The 20,754-nt window shown below is 37.8% G+C and overlaps 1 pseudogene; it reads left to right on the top strand.

Annotated features, from left to right (window-relative positions):
- Positions 1-799: 799 nt before the first annotated feature.
- Positions 800-20,754, top strand: part of LOC102981428 (importin subunit beta-1-like) — a 110,278-nt pseudogene continuing 90,323 nt past the window's right edge.

Below are 20,754 nucleotides of genomic sequence, written 5' to 3'. Positions count from 1 at the left end.
GCCTACTGGAGAAAGTACTTCATCTGATACTGAAGATGAGGAAAAATTTCTAAGAAGAAGTGAAGAAAATAATTATGGAAGGTAATTCATGTAAGCATGTGTTTAACTGTGATGCAATGACCATTTATTGGAAAAAATAGCCAAGCAAGAGATTTATTTCCATAAAAGAAAATCAGGCTAATAGACACAATGCATGGAAGGACAGGTTTACACTAATGCCTATTATTAATGTCACTGGTGATGCTGTCCTTAGTCCTCTACTAGTGTACCCTCCAGGAAATCCAAGGGCACTTAAAAGCATTGATAAGAATCCACTTCCTGTTGTGCTTCATTCACATCTAGGTGGTTGGACTACCCAAGTGATTTTTTCTGAGTACGCAGGTGGACACATTGGTCCTTTTGAAAAATATTGTAGAGAAAGTAACTTCCACTATAGGTGTCTTCTGATTATCGATGATTGTGTTGCTCATCCACCTAGGATTACCAAGTATGGCGATAATATTTGTGTTGTGTTCTTACCACCAAATATTGCGTCATTGCTGCAACCATGTGATCAAGGCCTAATAGCTACAATTAAGGCTTATAATACACAAAATGTGATGTATTTTATTGTAAGTGCCATTGATAGAGAGAGGTCAACTCTGAAACATCTTCAGGAGAGATCTGGAAAGACTACAATATAAAATTGGCAGTTGCCAGCCTTGGATATGTTCTTGATAGGCTAACAATCTGAATGAGAAATGATGTTTAGAGGAACAATTTTAAAGGCTTCAAACCAACAACAATAAATACATCAGTAATGATTTTGGTTAAGGAGCCTGGGTTTGTGGAAGTGGATGAAGATGATGTTGAAGTGGTTTGGGCATCTCATGACCAAGAACTGGCAGATGAAGAGTTGAGGCAACTGCAAAAGGAAAATATATGAATCAAAACAACACAGTAGCGAAATGCCTGAAAGTGAAGTCATCCAGGAACTGAACAAAAGCACTTACATGAGATGTCTACTACTATTGGCAGTGTTACAGTGATTACAGAAAATTATGACTTTAACTTTGAAAGGGCACATAGGTTTAGGGCAGGTTTGCAAGATGTTTTGAGTACCTACAAAGAATTGTATGATAGAAAAATGTGCAAGCCTAAATAGTCATGTATAATATTGTATTTCAAGCCTTCCACATCAGCCACTATAGACAATGAACCTCAACCATCGACAATGAGACAGGCAGACATAGAAGAAGGTATAAATATTAATGGAATCAGATAGAGATGAGATGTTAAAAAAGAGTCCTTTTCCTCTGTCCCCTACACCCCAGTCCCCTGTACCTCCCAATGCCCCAACGTTCCAAGACTCAGCCTAACACACCATCATCACAACCTATTGGCCTTCCATTGTGCTCTCTGTCTTCCAGATTCTGCTAATTGAAATTACACTGTACATACATTATTTCTACTTTTTACAGGCTGTGTATTTATCATATCATTCCTACTTTGGAAAATATGTTAGTGTTATTTTAGGTTTTATGTGCTCTTTGGTATGACTTGGTAGGTTAATTTTTTTAGTCTGGGAATGCTCAAAACATTTTTTCATATAAATTAATGGTAATTACTTCTTCACTTTATGTAATTTGGACTTAGGAAAGGTTTCATAGGAATGCTCTCCTTTAGGACAGCAGGGGGAACTTGTTTATGACTATGCCATAATTTACATAATAAGTCTCCTGCTATAGGAAGTTTCCAATATTTCTTGATTATAAATTAAGCTGATATGAATATCATTGTGCATGCACCTTTGTATATATCTCTGATTATTGCTTTAAGATAAATTTCTAAAATTGGAATTTCTGAGTCAAACTCTTCCTATTCTTTTCTGCTGTATAACAAAGTGAATCTGCTGTACATATACATATATCCCCATACCTCCTCCCTCTTGCATCTCCCTCCCACCCTCCCTATCCCATCCCTCTAGGAGGTCACAAAGCACTAAGCTGATCTCCCTGTGCTATGTGGCTGCTTCCCACTAGCTAGCTATTTTACATTTGGTAGTATATATTAGTCCATACCACTCTCTCACTTTGTCCCAGCTTACCTTACCCCTCCCCATGTCCTCAAGTCCATTCTCTACATCTGCGTCTTTGTTCCTGTCCTGCCCCTAGGTTCTTCAGGACCATTTTTCTTTCAGATTCCATATAGATGTGTTAGCATACAGTATTTGTTTTTCTCTTTCTGACTTACTCTAGTAGTTTTCTGGTAGCATCTTTAGGATTCTCTATGTATAGTATCATGTCATCTGCAAACAGTGACAATTTTGCCTCTTCTTTTCTGATTTGGATTCCTTTTATTTCTTTTTCTTCTCTGATTGCTGTGGTTAAAACTTCCAAAACTATGTTGAATAATAGTGGTAAGAGTAGGTAACCTTGTCTTGTTCCTGATCTTAGTGGAAATGGTTTCAGTTTTTCACCATTGAGAATGATATTGGCTGTGGGTTTGTCATATATGTCTTTTATTATGTTGAGGTAAGTTCCCTCTGTGCCTACTTTCTGGAGGGTTTTTACCATAAATTGGTGTTGAATTTCATCAAAATCTTTTTATGCATCTATTGAGATGATCATAAGGGATTGAACCCACGCCCTTGGCAGTGAAAGCACGAAGTCCTAACCACTGGACCTCCAGGGAACTCCCTAGACCTGACTTCTTAGGTCACCAAAAAAATAATTGACAAAGAAAAATTTATATCTTCTTTGGAGAAATGTCTATTCAATTCCTCGGCCCATTTTTCATTGGATCCTTCTTCTTTTTATTATTGATTGACTTGAAAGAGTTCTTTATATATTGTAGATACAAGCCCCTTATCAGATCTATGATTTGTAAGTATTTTCACTCATTCTGAGGGTTTTCTTTTCACCTTCTTGATTGTATGGTTTGTATCACAAAAAGTTTTAATTTTGATGATGTCCACTTTAGGTGAGTTTATCATATGTGAATCATATCTTAATAAAACTTCTTTTAAAAATTTATACAAAGACAACATCTTTGTGAGTGTAGTCAGAGACCGAAAGCTTACTATGTAGTATCATCACCAGAGTAATCACAGGTTGGCCTGCAAAAGCCTGTAATGTTTGACACCCGAAGCTCTCCAGGGATTCTCAAACATGCACCAACAAAAGTAAGCTACAAATCTTATTCATCAATCTGAATCTTCTTGCACATGGGGATTTCCCATACTTATTTTTAAGCTTGCCTTGTATGAAACACTTTGGTGTTATGTGTTATTTGGAAAGGTAGCATAATAGAGGTTCCAACAACGGACTTCAGATCCAAACTTCTTGGGTTCATATCCTGGCTTCACCTATCAATAACTGTGACCACAGGAAAGTTACTTAACCTTTCCACACCTCAGGTGTTCCCATCCTTAAAATGGGAATGATAATAAAAATTTATTACAGAGTGAGTGTGAGTTTTAAATGAGTTAATATATGTACAGCTCTGATAACAGTGCCTGACATAATGAGTACTAAGCATAAGTTATTAATACTATTTTTATGTGTTTTTAGTAGGGAGATTTGGAGGCCTTTTCATTACCTCATATGCCTCCTACTCAGTTTTGCAGTTGGTAAAAGAAAACCTTGAATTTACTCTCTCTCTCTTTCTCTTTCTTGATTCACCGCTCCCTCAAACTTCCTCATTTTTATTGATGATGATGCCATAATCTCCTTAGCATTCCAGATAAATTAAATCTGAGTCCTCAGAGTCTTCTTTTTTTTTAATGTAAATTTATTTATTTATTTTTGGCTGCATTGAGTCTTTGTTGTTGTGCGTGGGCTTTCTCTAGTTGCAGCGAGTGGGGGCTAATCCATTGTGGTGCATGGGCTTCTCAATGTGGTGGCTTCACTTGTTGCGGAGCATGGGATCTAGGCGTACGGGCTTCAGTAGTTGTGGCACATGGGCTCAGTAGTTGTGGTTTGCAGGCTCTAGAGCACAGGCTCAGTAGTTGTGGCTCATGGGCTTAGTTGCTCCATGCCATGTGGGATCTCCCCAGACCAGGGCTCGAACCCGTGTCCCCTGCACTGGCAGGCAAATTCTTAACCACTGTGCCACCAGGGAAGCCCCTCAGAGTCTTCTTTAATTCCTCTTTTCCCTCACTCCACAAGTTAAATCCATTAGTAAGTTTTCTCAGCTCTACCTCTTAAATATATGCAAATCAGTCTATGCTTCACTGCATCTATCAACTTCGTCCTAGTACAGGCCATCATCATTCTTCTCTTAGTCTGCTATGGTAGTTTCCTAACTGGTCTCTCAACCTGTGTTCTTGTAATACTAAAGTCGATTCTCCACAGCAGCCAGAGGAATATATTTTAAACCTAAATCAAATCACATGACTCCCTTTCAAACTTTCAGTGACTTCCCAGTGTACTTGGATTATAATCCAAGCACTATATCATGGCCTATGAAAGCTCTTATGGTAGCTGGTCTACAAAGATAATAACCATCATTCAAGAGGTAGACCCTTTTCTTTCTCCTTGAAATTAAGTCAGCCCTGTGACTTGTTCTGACTAATAAGAGGCAGTGGAAGTGACATTCTTGGACTTTCAAGGTCAGATCATAAGAGGTCTAGCAGCTTCGGCTTCTTTCCTGGTGGAAGCTAGTTGTCATGTATTAAGTCTGCCTACCCTAAGACTACCATCCTCTGAGGAAGCCCAAGCTTGGCATGTCATTAGATATAAGACATGTGGAGAAGCACCTATACACCAGGGATATGAGAGCCTAAGGCAACTCAGCCCAGTCCAGTGACCAGATGAACACTGACAAGTATTTTCAGTTGACACCACACAGAGCAGAGAAATCACTGAGCCAAGGTCTGAACAAATTTCTGACCCACAAAATCCTGATGAAAAATAAATTGTTGTATTAAGTCATTATGTTTAGAGTGGTTTGATGTGCAGTTATAGGTAATGGAAACATCACTCACGATGCTTTCCCCCTGTACTTCTCTAGACTCATCTGATACTAAGTTCTCTTTATTTTAACCATGTTTACTCTCTTTTTCTTCTGATGTGGAAACCTTGTTCCTTCCTCATGGCTCTTGAAGCCACTGTGCCCTTAGCCTAGAAGTCTCTTCCCTTAGTTTTGGGCACAGCTAACTTATCATTAAGGTCTCAGTTCAGTTGTTATCTTCTTAAGCAGGCCTTCCTTAGCCACATTATCTGAAGTAGGTCACACCACCACTCTGCTCATTCTATCATACTTCTTTATTTTATTGCCTTAATATTACTTAACATTATCTGAAGTTATTTTGACTGTTTACTGATTTTTTAATTGTCAGACTTCTTTCATGAGGATAGAAATTCTGTCTATTTTATTCACTGCTATGAAATTAACACAGTGCACTGTTATGAAATTAACACAGTGAATAGTGCCTGGTACATTGTAAGTGTTAAATAAATGCAGATTGAGTGAATGAATAAAGGTGAAAGAGTGTTCTTACATTCCACCAGACCCAATGTAGTAACTATTGGTTACTGTAATGGATAGTTTCAATTTTCCTTACCTAAATTCTCTCTCTACCATTTTATCCTATTCTGTGCCACCAAGAAGCTAGCCTTTATGTCTGGATCAACATGCTTCCTTTTCCTCTAGCATTTGGTTGGTTTTGGCCACTGAGAGGCACCAACAGGAGATTAGAGGGGCCGAAGAGAAAGATGTCAGTGTATTTATTCTAATAGCTTCCTCTCAGAGAATTCACTGGCAGTTAGCTACATCCGTCTTTCAAAGATCACAACTCCCAGAAGATGGCCTTCTCTTACAGTAGGCTAATCTCTCCAGGATCTGGTAATCTTTTCTTCCTCTTGTCAATCAGGTCAAGGGACAGTAAAAGTTCCTCACTGTCACCGGCCCTTCTGTGCTTCACTATGTTTTGTTGATTTGCCTTAATCCTGCCTACACCCTTTATATAGTCTTTTCATTTAAAATCTTTTCACTTTTTTTGTGTACCATCATTCTCTGCCTAAACCCTAACAGTTACTTTATAGATCTAAACAATAGTTCCTTCTTTTATGTAGCTGTTCTAGCTGATTCATAGTACTTTTAATGATTTTCATACATAAGCTATTACATATATTTTTATTTTAGTTAATCTACATACTTGTTAATCTATCCCTAGATAATTGAAAGATGGTTGCAGATATTTACCACTCTTATTTTGAAGCTAGTTCCTTTGAGCAGTGATGGGCCTATGAGTACATTATACACATTTACACACCCACATGTAACACACCTGTTTCTGCTTTCACAATTGCTTTTCCTGAGGCAAACTCATCATCTCACTTTGTGGACTCTGTTCTCACCAACTCCAAGCACTCTAGCCACGGGGACGCACTCCAGAACTGTTTAGCTATTCTTTTACTAGTATGATTCATATTGGCTCTGAAAGGAAAGTACACCATCAAGGACAGAGAGTGAAACTAGGAGAGCTGAAGGTGATGGAATACATAAAGAGAAAACGGTAAACAATCCAGATTGGTACTTTCATCAGTGCACAGACCAAATACGGATGCAAGGAAGGATAATTTGTCCCTTTTAGCTATGTATGCTACCAACTTAATGAGAACACATGTTGGTAAAAATGTTAGTAGCTTTGAATAGGCATTGGCAAGATGGTGGCTTTTATGAGTCTGGCTGCAGGGATGAGGCCATAACAACTTAATTTGAATGCAAAAAGTAATTTCCTAAAAGTTAGATGAAAGTAAATGACAGTGTTAACTGGTAGTAGGATTTATCTTTCATTTAAAGTCAGATTTTTATGAAACATTCATGCACCTATAATCAGAGAAGCATAAAGTTTTATAGCTTGGAGAATCCTCAAGATCATTTGTTCAAACCCCTCATTTCATGATTAAGAAAGCAAGGTCTAGAATGACTGGTCAGAGATCAAAACTAGAGTTATAATTCTTTGCATGTCTCTTTTTCAGTCTCTGTTCTTTCCTTTTGATCAACTGTTTTCCATATACGTCTTCCATGGTCCAGGATGTGGTTGGGTTGGGTAGAGTGGTAAGGTTGACAATTCACAAGGCCCAGGGAAAGAGGAAGGCCAGGGGATGGCACACCCTTCCCAGTCAATAAAAGCATCTCTGTTTTTTTTTGCTTTATATATTTTTTTGTATAAGATTTTGTCTGGAAAAACTTTCTTGTGTTAAAAAAAGAGAGATTTGAAAAGCATCATTCTATGCCATGCTATTAACTTAGCAAGAAACTAGCTGAAGAAATCTGCAAGAAAAATGGCATTGATTTGATTGAATCTGGTGTTGCACAGGTAAATGTTTAAAAACTTGCTCTCTGAGGAAAAAAAAGGTCCTGATTTGTAGCATTTGCTGATTTCCATCCCATCATGGCTTATTTCAAGCTACTAACATGATGTCAACCAGCTTGCAAAATTCCTGAAAATTTAACAGTCATTTTTGGGGTTTTTTTTTTTGCGGTACGCGGGCCTCTCACTGTTGTGGCCTCTCCCGTTGCGGAGCACAGGCTCCGGACGCACAGGCTCAGCGGCCATGGCTCACGGGCCTAGACGCTCCGGGGCATGTGGGATCTTCCCGGACCGGGGAACGAACCCGTGTCCCCCGCATCGGCAGGCGGACCCTCAACCACTGCACCACCAGGGAAGCCCTGACAGTCAGCTTTTGCCAGCCATTATGAGCTAGCTCCAGCACACCACTGATTGAATTCCTTCTGTGTGCAATACCCTCCTGTGATTTTTCTGTTTGTATTTAAATAATCAACTAATAGTGAATTTTGTTATTGAACGAATAAATAAAAGGTAAGTAATCAGTCTACAGGCTTTGGAAAATATTATTCTCCATCATTGAGTTTTAGTGAATTATTTGTTTATGTATTTATTTGTTGGTCTGGGGTTTTGGGAGATGGGATTTGGTCACAGGTAAACACGTGTGCTCTCTTAGATGAAAAGCAGCATATTTAAAGTGGAATGCTAATGAAACAACTGTGGATGAAATCAATGACCATCCTGGGGGTGGATGAGAATGTTTACACACATATACATCTTTCTATGCACCAATAAAATTTGCTTTTATAAGCAGAGAGGTGCTATTTTACTCAAACCTGAGGAAATATCTCGGGGTAGAGTGCACTTCTCCCTTCATCTCCCTAGGAAGCCATTCAATTATAACCCATTATTCTCTTTGATTCCAGTGGGTGTTCCATGCTCAGACTATCCCCCCCTTTTTTTAAACCCCAATGACCTCCTTTCACATGTCTCTTATATTACTGTACTTCCTGCTGCCTCTGAAACACAGAGACAGATAGAAATTTCCACAGTAAAAGAGAAAAGTTTCATGGAATAAGAAAAGAAAAATCAAAGAAGGAATAATTGTCTAAATATTTATGCCAAGGTCTTTTCAATATATATGGCCTCTTTCTTCTTCTTTTTCTCTAGTCCAAAGTATGGGGAGAGGGGCAGGGTTGAAGCATGTCTCACACCATAATATCCACATTCTTACCTTAAAATGGGTACATTATAACTCAATTGCATGTATCAAAGTTGTTCCAGCTAATGTTTCAACTCTTATCTTCTGTGCCACATTCTTAACTTCTGACATTAAAAATCTCAGGGATAGAAAAGACATCTCCATTTTCTTTCATTTCTCACAATTTCTTCCAGATCATATAAAACACAACAATAATAAAATAGTAAGGGAGCTATAGTGTTCACAGATGTCTACCTGCCTTCTTTCAATTTCTGTGTAGGTTGATGATGAAAAGGAAACAAGGGTAAGAAACTCCAAGCCAGTCTATAGATTTATTCTATCTTTTGAAGAATTTTAATGCTTAAACTGACTGAAAATGGATCTTTCAGTAAGAAGAGATTTCCTATGATGCATTTTTAAGAGTGGAAAATCACTTTGATTACTTTAAAACGTAGTCAAGCCATATGCAAAAATCTAAGCAGATATAGATTCATAACCCGATTTACGAGTTCTCTCTCACTACTTTATGATAAAGAGGTGGCAATTGCTCTAACATTGATCATGTTAGTCCACACCCAACCTGCTGCTCTGACAAGTTTATAATAAATTGCAATTAGCCCATGCTCCCTCATCTTAATTACCAATAAATGCCTTCAGTGGGTGATGGTCCTTTGAGTCCTACACACATTGTCCAATCTTTGTCTATCTTTGATGAGCATCACAGACTTTACTTCTACTGGCAAAGATGCTTTTTTAAATTTCAAATCATGTTATCTAGTTTAACTCTGTTGTTCCTTTTCTTAAGAAAGTTGGCACTAGGATAAGAAAACAGGTAGCTAGCATCAGCAGTCACAATTGGATTTTAGACTGAAAAATAAACTATGACATTGCAGCGTTTCCCATTTTCAACTAATCAGAGACGTATCTGCATTTGCTTCATTTATAAGGTAAAAGAATATTCTCAATGTCTGATCTGAAATTTTATCCAGAGATCTGAGATTCAAGCTGTGCCCTTTCTGCTTCTTTTATCACTGCTTGTAATAAAGATTCTGCAACCAAACTTAGCCGACAAGTTGGTTGATGATGCATGAACCACAACAGAAAACACTTTGGCTCTTCTTGAGTGATCTTGGTCTTGAATTCTTGAAAGGATCAAAAATCTGAATCTATCAAAAAATTAAGATATGATTCAAAGTTGCTTATAGAGACATACAGAGCATTCCTAGGCCACATGGGCTTTAGTGTGTCATATAAACCCCTATAAACTGGCGTGGCTTCCTTCCTTTCCTGTTCTAGGTAGTGGAATTTCATTCCTAACACAACCTGGGGCTCTGTGATACATAAAAGAAGCTTACAGGATCTTGCCTCTATTGAGGGGAATAAGTAAAAGAGTACAAGAATGTTAACTTTTAGAGTATGTCTTCCACAAGGCAGACTTGATACAAACAGATAGCTATTATCCAATTATCCAATTCAATCCTTAAAGAAATCCTTATAGCATTGTTATCACCATTTTACAAATGAGGAAACTGAAGTTTCAACTCAATTTTATTCAAATCCAAATCCCATACTATACGATGCACCCACAATACTCACTTCACTGATTGAATTGAAAGCATACTCAGTAGGTTGTGGAAAGTAACAAGTTGGGTAGGTTTGCCAATATCTTTCCAAACAAGAACAAAACTCAAATGAGAAATAGTCATTTAATACAGGAAATAGAATAAAGTTCAATTAAATTTTTTATAAAAAAATAGAAACCATATCTCTACAGGTGGCTGCTGACTTGATCGTTCTGAAGAACTTGACCAATTGATGCAATCAGTTTGCTAGATTTCCACTGTATTGAAATATCCAACCGGTGGTTTTGTTATCATTTACATTTACCCTGAGAGTCCAAACGAAATGAGCATGATAAGAAATGAAGGGTTATTGACTAGATTCCAAGCAGCAGAGCTCAATCTAGTCATCCTAGTGGTCCGTAAGTCGAATGTAAGTGAATAAGTTAAAGACTGGCAGATGGGAACTTACAATTCTACAATAAGAAATAGGAAAAAGAAAGACAAAAGATATGCTTGTGTTGTATTCTTATTTTGTGAGGTTCTTATAAAAATATTGCATTTAGACTTGAGTTTCACATGTTGAGAAATTGGAGAGGCTACAGAGAAGAGTAACAGAAGTACTGGACTAAGGAAAAAAAACTGAATTTAAAGAAACTGATTTTGCAATCCATTCCTATTAAATATTATATCGTACTTTTATATAAGGCTCAAGGCACTTAGAATTGACTCTTGAACAGTGTGAGGTTGGGGGTGTCTGGGGTGCCAACCCCCCATGCAGTTAAAAATTCGCATATAATTTTTGAGTCCCTTAAAATTTAGCTAATAATAGCCTACTGTTGACTGGCAGCCTTATCTATAACATAAACAATCAATTAACACATATTTTGTATGTTATATGTTTATCTACATATATTTTATGCATTCATGACATACCTTTTTCTTAATTTTTTTCAATATTTCTAGGCTTTGTGGTTCGTCTGAGAAATTTTTTCAAATTGTCGAAAATCTCCAGAAAATCTTCTTATATATTTAATGAAAAAAATTCTTATATAAATGGACTCGTGCAGTTTAAACCTTTGTTGTCCAAGAGTTAACTTTACTTAGAAATATCTAATACTACAAACTTGACAATAAGAAAATATGAATGTTAAAAAAACAAAGTTGTAAAAATAGGTCAAAAACACTAGGTACTATGATAGGTCATTTACCTGTGTTAGTTTGTTTGATACTCATATTTAATCTGTAGGTTTTCACCTTTTTAAAAATGAAGAAATTAAGTCCTAGAGAAGGTAAATGATTTTCCCCAAGTTACACATCTAAAAATGTAGCAGAATAGGGAGTCAGACCCTGAATTCCTTAGATGCAGAGGCAAGGAGGGAAGTGACTGGTAGAAAATGAGGTAAGAGAGACTAGTAGGAATCAGACCACAAGAGTTTTATATATGGAATTTTTAATTGAAGTATAGTTAATTTACAATGTATAACTGAATCACTTTTCTGTACACCTGAAACTAACACAACATTGTATATATGGAATTTTGACTGCATCTAAATGAAAGATAAGTGGAGAGTTTTAAGATGGGAGGGGAATGTTTGAATTCATTTCAGAAAGGTCACTTTGGTAGTATTTTGAAGGAGTAAGGATGTATAGAGGCATGACTAGAGGAGAAGTGCTCTAGTATAGTAAAAATTTATAAGGACCTGATCTAAGGCAGTGTCAGTAGGAATGGAAAATAGATTAGGGACTAGACCAAAGAGTTATTTTAGAATGAAGAATTAATAGATTTTGATGACTGCTTAGATGTGGGTGGTGAAAGACAGGGAGAAGTCCATGAAGACTTCCAGCTTCTAACTTGAGTTGCCATTAGGGTACTTCCATAATACATAGAGATTAATAAAAGAAAAAGAAAAGTTTGTATAGGGACATACTGAGTTGGCATTCAGACATGTTAAGTTTAACTTGACACTAGAAAATCCAGAGGAAGATTTCTAGTAGGTTGTTGGATATATAAATTTGAAGCTCGAGAGAGATATTGACTCGTTATATGAATTTGAAGTCAAGGATGTTTAGACAGTAATCAAAATTGTAGAGAATGACATTGCTCAAGGAAAGCATGTGGAGTGAAAAGATGACTGACAACAAGATCCTGCAGGACACTAATATTTAAATGACATGTGAGGGGAGAGAACACTGATGTAGCATCTTCTCTGTGACAAGTACTTTGCCAGGTGCTTTACATATACCATCAATGAACTAGAGTGGGAAAAGTGTTGAGCAGAAACCCTGAAAGACAGATCTCAAAGGAGGAAGTTGTCAACAAAGTCAAATGTCAAAGATGAATTAAGAAAAATTTCCAGGGCTTCCCTGGTAGCGCAGTGATTAGGGGTCCGCCTGGCGATGCAGGGGACACGGCTTCGTGCCCCGGTCCGGGAGGATCCTGCATGCCGCGGAGCGGCTGGGCCCGTGAGCCATGGCCACTGGGCCTGCGTGTCCGGAGCCTGTGCTCCGCAGCGGGAGAGGCCGCGGCAGTGAGGCGCCCGCGTACCGCCAAAAAAAAAAAAAAAAAGAAAAAGAAAAAGAAAAATATCCAATAGATTCAGCAGTCAGGAGACTGTTGGCAGCCATTTTAGTGTAGTAGTATGGAAGGAAGTGAGAAAGAGTTAGGACCAAAAGTGTAAGTAGTTATTGGAGATAACTTTTGTATTTTCAGGAAGCTTGGCAATAATAAGGCAATGCCTAGAGGAGATAGCAGGGTCCAATATGGTAGCCCTTATATTATAAGAAATATGAAAGTGTTGGCACATAAATTCCCCTCTTTTTTTGTTGTACCACTGGTCACATAAAGACACCATTGTTACTCTCTTGGGCCCCCTCTGAACTATTGACTAACAATTTGATCAGCTTCCAGCCAATGGCCATGAGTTAATGTATTCTCTTCAGTTTGGCCTTTCTTGATGGTCCCTATTTATTCATATTTATTTTTTAATTTGAGTTAATGGCCTCTGGTTCCTATAATTTGTCTGTATTGAGTCCATTTTGTATCATTATACACAGGACTGGAAATCCAGATATTGGTTGCACTTTGAACAATCCAAATACTTCAGAATTTCCTTTCCTGATCCATGAAAGATTTCACAATTACCTGTCACTGCTAAATAGCACCACTTGACCCAGTTTGCTAAACCCATATTATAAACCAAGGAAAAAATATCGGTTAGAATAAATATTTTGTTAGTTGGGTTTAGAGGTGTGATTTATGCTAAAACATCATTTAGATTTAGAGCACCCCATTTTCTCCCAGCATCATTTCTTTAGATCTTCCCTCCCATTATTCCTCCATCCTTCACAACTACTGGCAATTTGATGACAAATTTAATGCATTTCACAAGCTGTCTTTTCACTGTCTGCTATTTACTTTCCTTTCCTAAGTGCTAGAGTCACCAAAGAAGATGGAAAGCGAATGTTTTTGTACTGATTATTTTTCTTTTGTCATACTATTATGTAAATAGCTTTTTTCCCCTCAAAATTCTAATATGCTGACTGATTCTAGATGGACTGATCTACCTAAAACTTAGATTCCTACCCCCATCACCACCCCATAATGCTGTTATCTGCATATCTGTGAGTCTAAGGGTAAGGTTTTGTAAACTAAAAATTAATGTGTGTTTTTCACATTTGACAAACAATGGTATTTACACTTATTAAAGCTTTGCTTTCAACTTTTAATTAGTCTTTATAATAATAATTGCTATTTTTCTGTTGCATACTCTAACAATTACTAGCTTTAGAGAAATAAAGAAATTTGTTAATTAACATTCAGACTGCTAATGAAAATGTGAAATTACTGAAGTTACAAACAGAACTAATGGTAATTACTTTCTATAATCTAATTCATATTTGTTGGTTTCCTAGAAGTAAACAAATTTGCTAGAGCAACCAGTTAAAATTGGAATGCTATAATTTAGGGGTGGAAAAAGAAAAGCACTCTTGTCAGTTACTTGACATATTACATTGTCCGTCATAAAGAACAGTTGTTTTTAGTCACTGCCTATAACACTTCAACATGAATTTTGAATTTCTAATTATCTCAGTAGTTGTTACCAACACACTATAATTTTTTTCAAAACAAATTGGTTGTTAATCTATTTTGTTTTAAAGTGTATGTTGTTTATACCATTTAGAATGGAGTGTAAGGTTCACAAATTAAACTACTGGCAGGATGTTGCTGTTACAAAAATGTCAGAAACCACTGCGCTAAAGCTTGGTGTGCACAAATTTCTGTTGTGAAATCTTACATAATTCTCTCAGTGGTGGTCCAAATCCAAATAAGATCACATCACAGAAGAGTTATTTTGTATACTCTGTGCTAGTTTCAAACTACCCACATTATTTCATCAGCCAACAAGTGAATGAAAGTTAAAATATATATATGTTTATAAAATGAACAATATCAGCAGGGTGATGTGATTGGTGAATGGTATTTCAAAACCATGTGTATAAATCTTTAAGACCCCATGACTAGAAATTGCTTAGCCACATTACCATTCCTCATTTTAATACAGCTATAAAATTCCTTAGCAGGTCTCCCCTCACTATCTGCTCTTTATTCTCTGCTGGAAGAATTTTGCTTAGAGAAAAACAGGAAATCCATCATTTCAGGGGGTGAGAAAGGAAACATTTTCTTCTGTTCAGAGCAAGATTGTCAGTCTTTTGCACTTGGCTCAAATCAGGAAGAAAATACACACAAGCAAGCTTTTAACTGAAAGGTTAGCTTTTCTGCAAAGTCTGAATTCTACCCGAATCACAAGAAGTTCAAACAGTCTATAGGCACAGGCTTCAGAGATCTGGATAAAGTTACAAGGCTATTAAAAAATACTATGGGCTTTAGATTTTGACAGAGTTCAAAAGCTGATACTTTCATTTGAAAGTGTAATTTTCAAAGGAGAAAAGGAATGGCTAAAAAAAAGTAAACAATTTTACTTCACTGATTTTACCGAAAAGTGTTGGCTATATTTAAGAAGACCAAGTATCTGTGACTTTGCAAAAACATTGTTTTAAATGGCTTGTGATTAGGTGGCTACAAAAAAAAAAAAAAAAAAGGCAACTAGAACAGTGTATATTCCAGCCAGTATCTTATATTAACATATTTGAACATCAGCTGTGAGAGGATGGCCAAGCAATTTCTTTCTATGTGAGTTGCCTCTTGAACATTGGCATTAGTATCTGATTAAAGCTTGGTGAAAAGTCACTGAGTTATTCCTCTTTTGTTCTTTAACTGAAGGACCAGAGGGTAGAAAGTTTTGATGAAGCTGTGGACCTAGAAGAGAGTTCCTATCAATTTCTACTTCTCCCCAAGTTGTCCAGTCAGGTACAATTTTGTACTTTATCATTCTTCAATTACGGTTGTTTCCTCAGGATGAAGGACGTGACTTTTGTGTCTCTATGTAACCCAAATAAATCACAGGGCCCTACGTGACCCAATATGTGAATGGAGTTGCATCTAATAGAATGATAAATATTGGAAGGCTCAGGCTGGCCCAGAAAATTTACACAGCCCTCTGCACAGAAAGCTTAACAGAAACTTGATACAAGCACCCTCTGGTTTTTGAAAATTCACGAGAGCAGCACTGCCAAGCTCCTTCCCCAGGAACTACACTCAGCATGTCAGCATCAAGCCTCCATAGCTTTGAACTCTTTCTGTGAGCATCTGTGCTTTATCTCAATTATTTTGGCATCCATTAGCAAGATGTGTCCTAAGGTAATTGCTTCTTTGCTTTACACCATTTTGGCTTGTGAAAAGTTTCATAGGAACACTGTACTTTTGGAGAGCAGGGGAAACCTGTATGTACATATTCCTCTATCCTCAGTTCCTTGGAATAACAACTGCTGAAAATCTTCCCTGCTCTCTCTCATCTACTCAGTTCTTTCATTACCATGATGCACCCTCTGTTCACTTCCTCCTTCCCTGCCCTGTGGCACACTGCCTAGCCCTCTGAGCAAAAGTTGTCTCCAGTAGATCTCTTCCCATCCACAGGTCACTCTAGAAGGGCTAGTAATCCAACAGCTTTATTCCCTCCCCTTGGCAAGTGTGGTTCTTTCCTTACCCTGACTACTCTCTTGCAAGAAATTGTCATGAAAACTCTCATTACATTTGAAACCCCCAATAGTACCTAGCACATCCCTAAGGTCATTTTAGATGTTTAAAAACTCTTTGCTGGTTGAAAAATGTGCAGATTTTACTAGTTTCTTATTCAGGAACTACTTCTTCCCACTCCACATTTTTGTCATGCCATATTAGCAAGAAACTGAACTAGCAGTGTACTTTCTGATCTATGAGAAATGTTAAAACAAACTCACATCTTAAGGTACCTAAAATATGATACATGAGATCAACACTTCAGGGATGTTAAAAGACTACGGAAATATTGTTCTGTATATCAAACTGACAATGGTACCATCCATGGTAACCTGTGCCACAGCCTCTGTCTGAGAATCATGTCCCTCCTTCTGATATCCCTGGGCTAAGAGGACATTCACAAATGAAAAAAAAAATGAATGCAGAATTCACACACAGACATATTTCTATGATGAAAAAAAATACTATTGGATCAATTCTTGATCTTCCACATTAAAAGAAAGTACCAGTGACATAAAGAAACCAAAAATCATTCATAGAAAAATTAAGGCAATCTGATATTTTTTGGTTGCACATTTGCCTTGAATCACATTTGGCATAGCTCAATAATACAAGGGTTTGTATTCATTGAACACACTACAAATGAGTGGCAAAAGACAGAATAGGAACAGTTCCAGTGTATGCTTAGAAAAAAATCACAAAGCCACGCTAAGTGGGTCCAGTACAAATCCAGCTGTTCTTTCTCTGCTAGTGAGCAACTGTTTCATTCCTTTTTTTTACCAATTTCCTATTGTGCTTCTTATAGTAATTTCTCCAGGTTTTTCCCACACCAAGCATCTCTCAGCACCAGCTGGGTGTCCTACAACTTGACTCAATTCTGACACTATCTACATGAAGATATCATCACATCCTAGAGGTTAAGGGTTCAGTCACAAAAGACTGCCCCCTCCTCCTTCAGATGCCGATTGCAAGCTCAGGTTATCACTTGTGCTTCTGACCAACTGGCTATACTTCAGAGGTTCCCATGACTCCTTCCTTGGGTTTGTTTAATTCACTAGAGAGGCTCACAGAACTTGGAGAAACAGTTTACTTACTAGATTATTACTAGTTTATTATGAAAGGATATAACAGCCCAACGGAAGAGATGGATAGGGCTAGGCATGAGGAAAGGGCACAGAGCTTCCATGCCCTCTCTGAGCTGTGCCACTCTCCCCAGACCTCCACGTGTTCACCAACCCAGAGGCTCTCTGAACCCCATCCTTTTGGGGTTTTACGGAGGCTTCATTGGATAGGTATTATTGGTTAATCATTCACACTCCAGCCCCTTTCCCCTCCCCGGAGGTCAAGGGTTGGGACTGAAAGTCCCAACCGTCTAATCACTTGGGTGGTTCTGCTGGCAACCAGCCTCCATCCTTAGGTGATTTCCAAATGTCATCTCATTAACATAATGGGAGACATCTTTTTGGCTCTCATCATTCAGGAAATTCCAAGTGTTTTAAGAGCTCCCTGCCAGAAACAGGGACGAAGACCACATATATATTTTTTATTATAAATCACAATATCACACAGGCCTTCTCCCTATTCCCAAGCCCACGGTTCATATTTGGTTTTCAAAACACACCTATGAGAAATCTCGCTTTATACTTTCCTGAGAAGATTGAGGGACATCAACTTCTGTGTCTTTTCTCCTCTCCACATCAAAATATCTATCACCACATTTTTACTACCATTGTATAACCTCAAGAAAGATATCCTCTTCTCCTTTGGTTCATCACCCTACCTTTGTTCTTGATTCCATTTTGACCCATTTCCCCTAAAACTTTGCTCCATCCTTTATACCAGGTGTCATTAACTCAAATTTTGACATTAGCCTACAGACTTGATTTTTGGTCTGCGTAGAGTTTTGTTTTGGTTTTTTTTTTTTTTTTTTTTTTTTTTTTGCGTTACGCGGGCCTCTCACTGTTGTGGCCTCTCCCGTTGCGGAGCACAGGCTCCGGACGCGCAGGCTCAGCGCCCATGGCTCACGGGCCCAGCCGCTCCACAGCACGCGGGATCCTCCCGGACCGGGGCACACACCCGTGTCCCCTGCATCGGCAGGCGGACTCTCAACCCCTGCGCCACCAGGGAAGCCCTTGGTTTGGTTTTTTAATGCTGTTAGACAGGACACACAGTCTTTTTTATATTTTTTTTTATTGAAGTGTAGTTGATTTACAATGTTGTGCTAATTTCTGCTGTACAGCAAAGTGACTGTTATACACATATATACATTCTTTTTTTATATTTTTCTCCATTATGGTTTATCCCAGCATACTGAATATGGTTCCCTGTGCTATCCAGGGAACACACGCTTGACTTTGTCTCTACTCCCACTCTTTCCTACTGAATTACATCCACTAGCTTCAGTTATTTAACCACCTACCCAGACCATAAAGGCATTTGAGCTTTTGACCCCTGCCTTACATCTTCAGGCCTTTTCACTGGCTCCTTTGCTTCTGTTTACATTCTCAGATTCTTCATATCCTAAAAACACAAAATATCTCTTCTCTGGACCTTGCCATCCCCTGAAGGTACTATCTGATTCCCATGCTTCTTTGCACCACTCTGTGTCATCACTTTGGCATCCTATGCTAGTTCCCATTCACCCTGCTTCTGAGCAAAGAAAATACACACACATACACACACACACACACACACACACACACACACATCAAGATTTGGATTCTAAAAGTAAAAGTATGTAATACATATTAATGAATTATGGACCCAGCTCTTTTACTTTACCGACTTTGAATAATAATTTAACTCCTGAGATTCAGCTTGTTATGAGGATTAATGTCTTTCCTGCATACTGCACAGGGTTGTTTTAACACAGTAAAGGAATAATAATAGATTCTATTATTTATTGTCTGTGGTGTGCCAGGCTCTGTGTTGAGTGATTTACATATATTATGCCATTTACTTTTCACAATAACCAAATGAAGAATATGCCATTATCACCACCACTTTGAAAAATGAAAGTGAAATTAGGAGTTTAAGTAACTGGCCCAAGCTTACACAATGAGAAAGCAGAAGAGCCACAAAAAATACATAACTCACAGGAAAATATTTGTATATTTCTTTTAAGTCCTGGGTATGAGCAAATTGTTGTAACTATATTAGTCCAGTGTAGAAAGAAATTAACATAGCTATTAGCACCTTCTGTCCCTTAATGTCATTTAGCTCTATCTAGATGTAGACCCTTACAGTACTTTTCTCAGTATTCTGGAACCACGTAGAACTTCTTTTTTAGTGCTCTATCTCCCTCCTCCTTCATATTGGCCTTACCATTTCTAAGGATAGACAAACATGAAAGAGGACATCTCTTTTATCCCTGAGTACAGCCTCTTGCAGGTCCAATGAATGAATTACCACCTGAGAACAGTGCTCTTGTAATTTAACCAGAGGCATAAATTTCAATTTCTCCTTGTTTCCCTTTCACTAAATTCTAAAAATTACAACTGATAGGAAAATTGCAGTTATCTGACAATTCTGAATACCTTAATTATAAACTCCAGCCAGGACAGGAAACTTACCAGAAACTGCTCTGCTCATATAAAGCTGTATTAACTAAAAAGGTCAACTTTGTTTTGCTATCTTTTAATTTTTTAAAATACCTATACTGAGTCTCACACAAAGAAGCACAAAAGGCTTCCAACAGGAAATGAAATGAGTCACCCAAACATCTAAGTCCTTCAGGTATTCTCACTGGATGAAATATCAAGATTGGCAAGGCAGGGGTAAAACATAAGCATAGTGGCTTGATATCAAGAATGATGGGAAGACCTTCTGCTTCTCTCCCTAAATCTACTTCCATATTGTTGCCTGGGCTAGAAATGCCTATAAGCCAGGATAAACATTTTCATTCTACATTAAGAGTCAAGGCTGAAAATGTAAAATATCTCAAGAGAGGCAACACATAAACTTACCTTTTTCACACTGATGTAAAAATGACTGATATCAGATCTTTCCCTGAAAGCAGACTTTTAAAGGAGATGGAAAGTTTCGAGAACTGCTTTTATCTCAGCCTTCTTATTTCCCAAAATGATGGATATCTTCCCTTGCATTCCTAGACTAGTCAAACTTAGTGATTGGCTACTTTAACAAGCCTCTGAAAGCTCCAAACATGAGGCAAAATATTGGTTCCATATCAAGATCCTTCTTGCTGCTGTTACCTTATATAAACTGCTCAAGTTCTTGGTCTTAATCCTGATCCTTTGTAGCAGAAGCTGTTGGTCTGTGTTTCAGACTCTGTGATGCCCAATTTCTTTGCCTAGGTTCTAAACTTACTATTATTCACTGTGCTCCTTAATAACTGTGTGATTTTTCCAGCCTTGTTTGACCACCTGATTGCCTAGTTTTCATCCCAGATCTGCTCTTTTTAAATGAATCCTCTCTCTGGAACTGTTTCAGACTCCTTGTTCCAGACAGACCATAAGCCTGATGGCAGTGCCTATCCCCAAATCTATTTCTCCATTTTGCATCAGATATCCAACAAAAGCTTGACTTTTCTACTCTGTATGAAGTAATAATAGGCCCACCA

Source organism: Physeter macrocephalus, chromosome 21 (genome assembly GCF_002837175.3).
Source record: "Physeter macrocephalus isolate SW-GA chromosome 21, ASM283717v5, whole genome shotgun sequence".
NCBI lineage: Eukaryota > Metazoa > Chordata > Mammalia > Artiodactyla > Physeteridae > Physeter > Physeter macrocephalus.
Note: the sequence above shows the minus strand (reverse complement) of the source record. Positions and strands in the feature narration are given on the sequence as shown.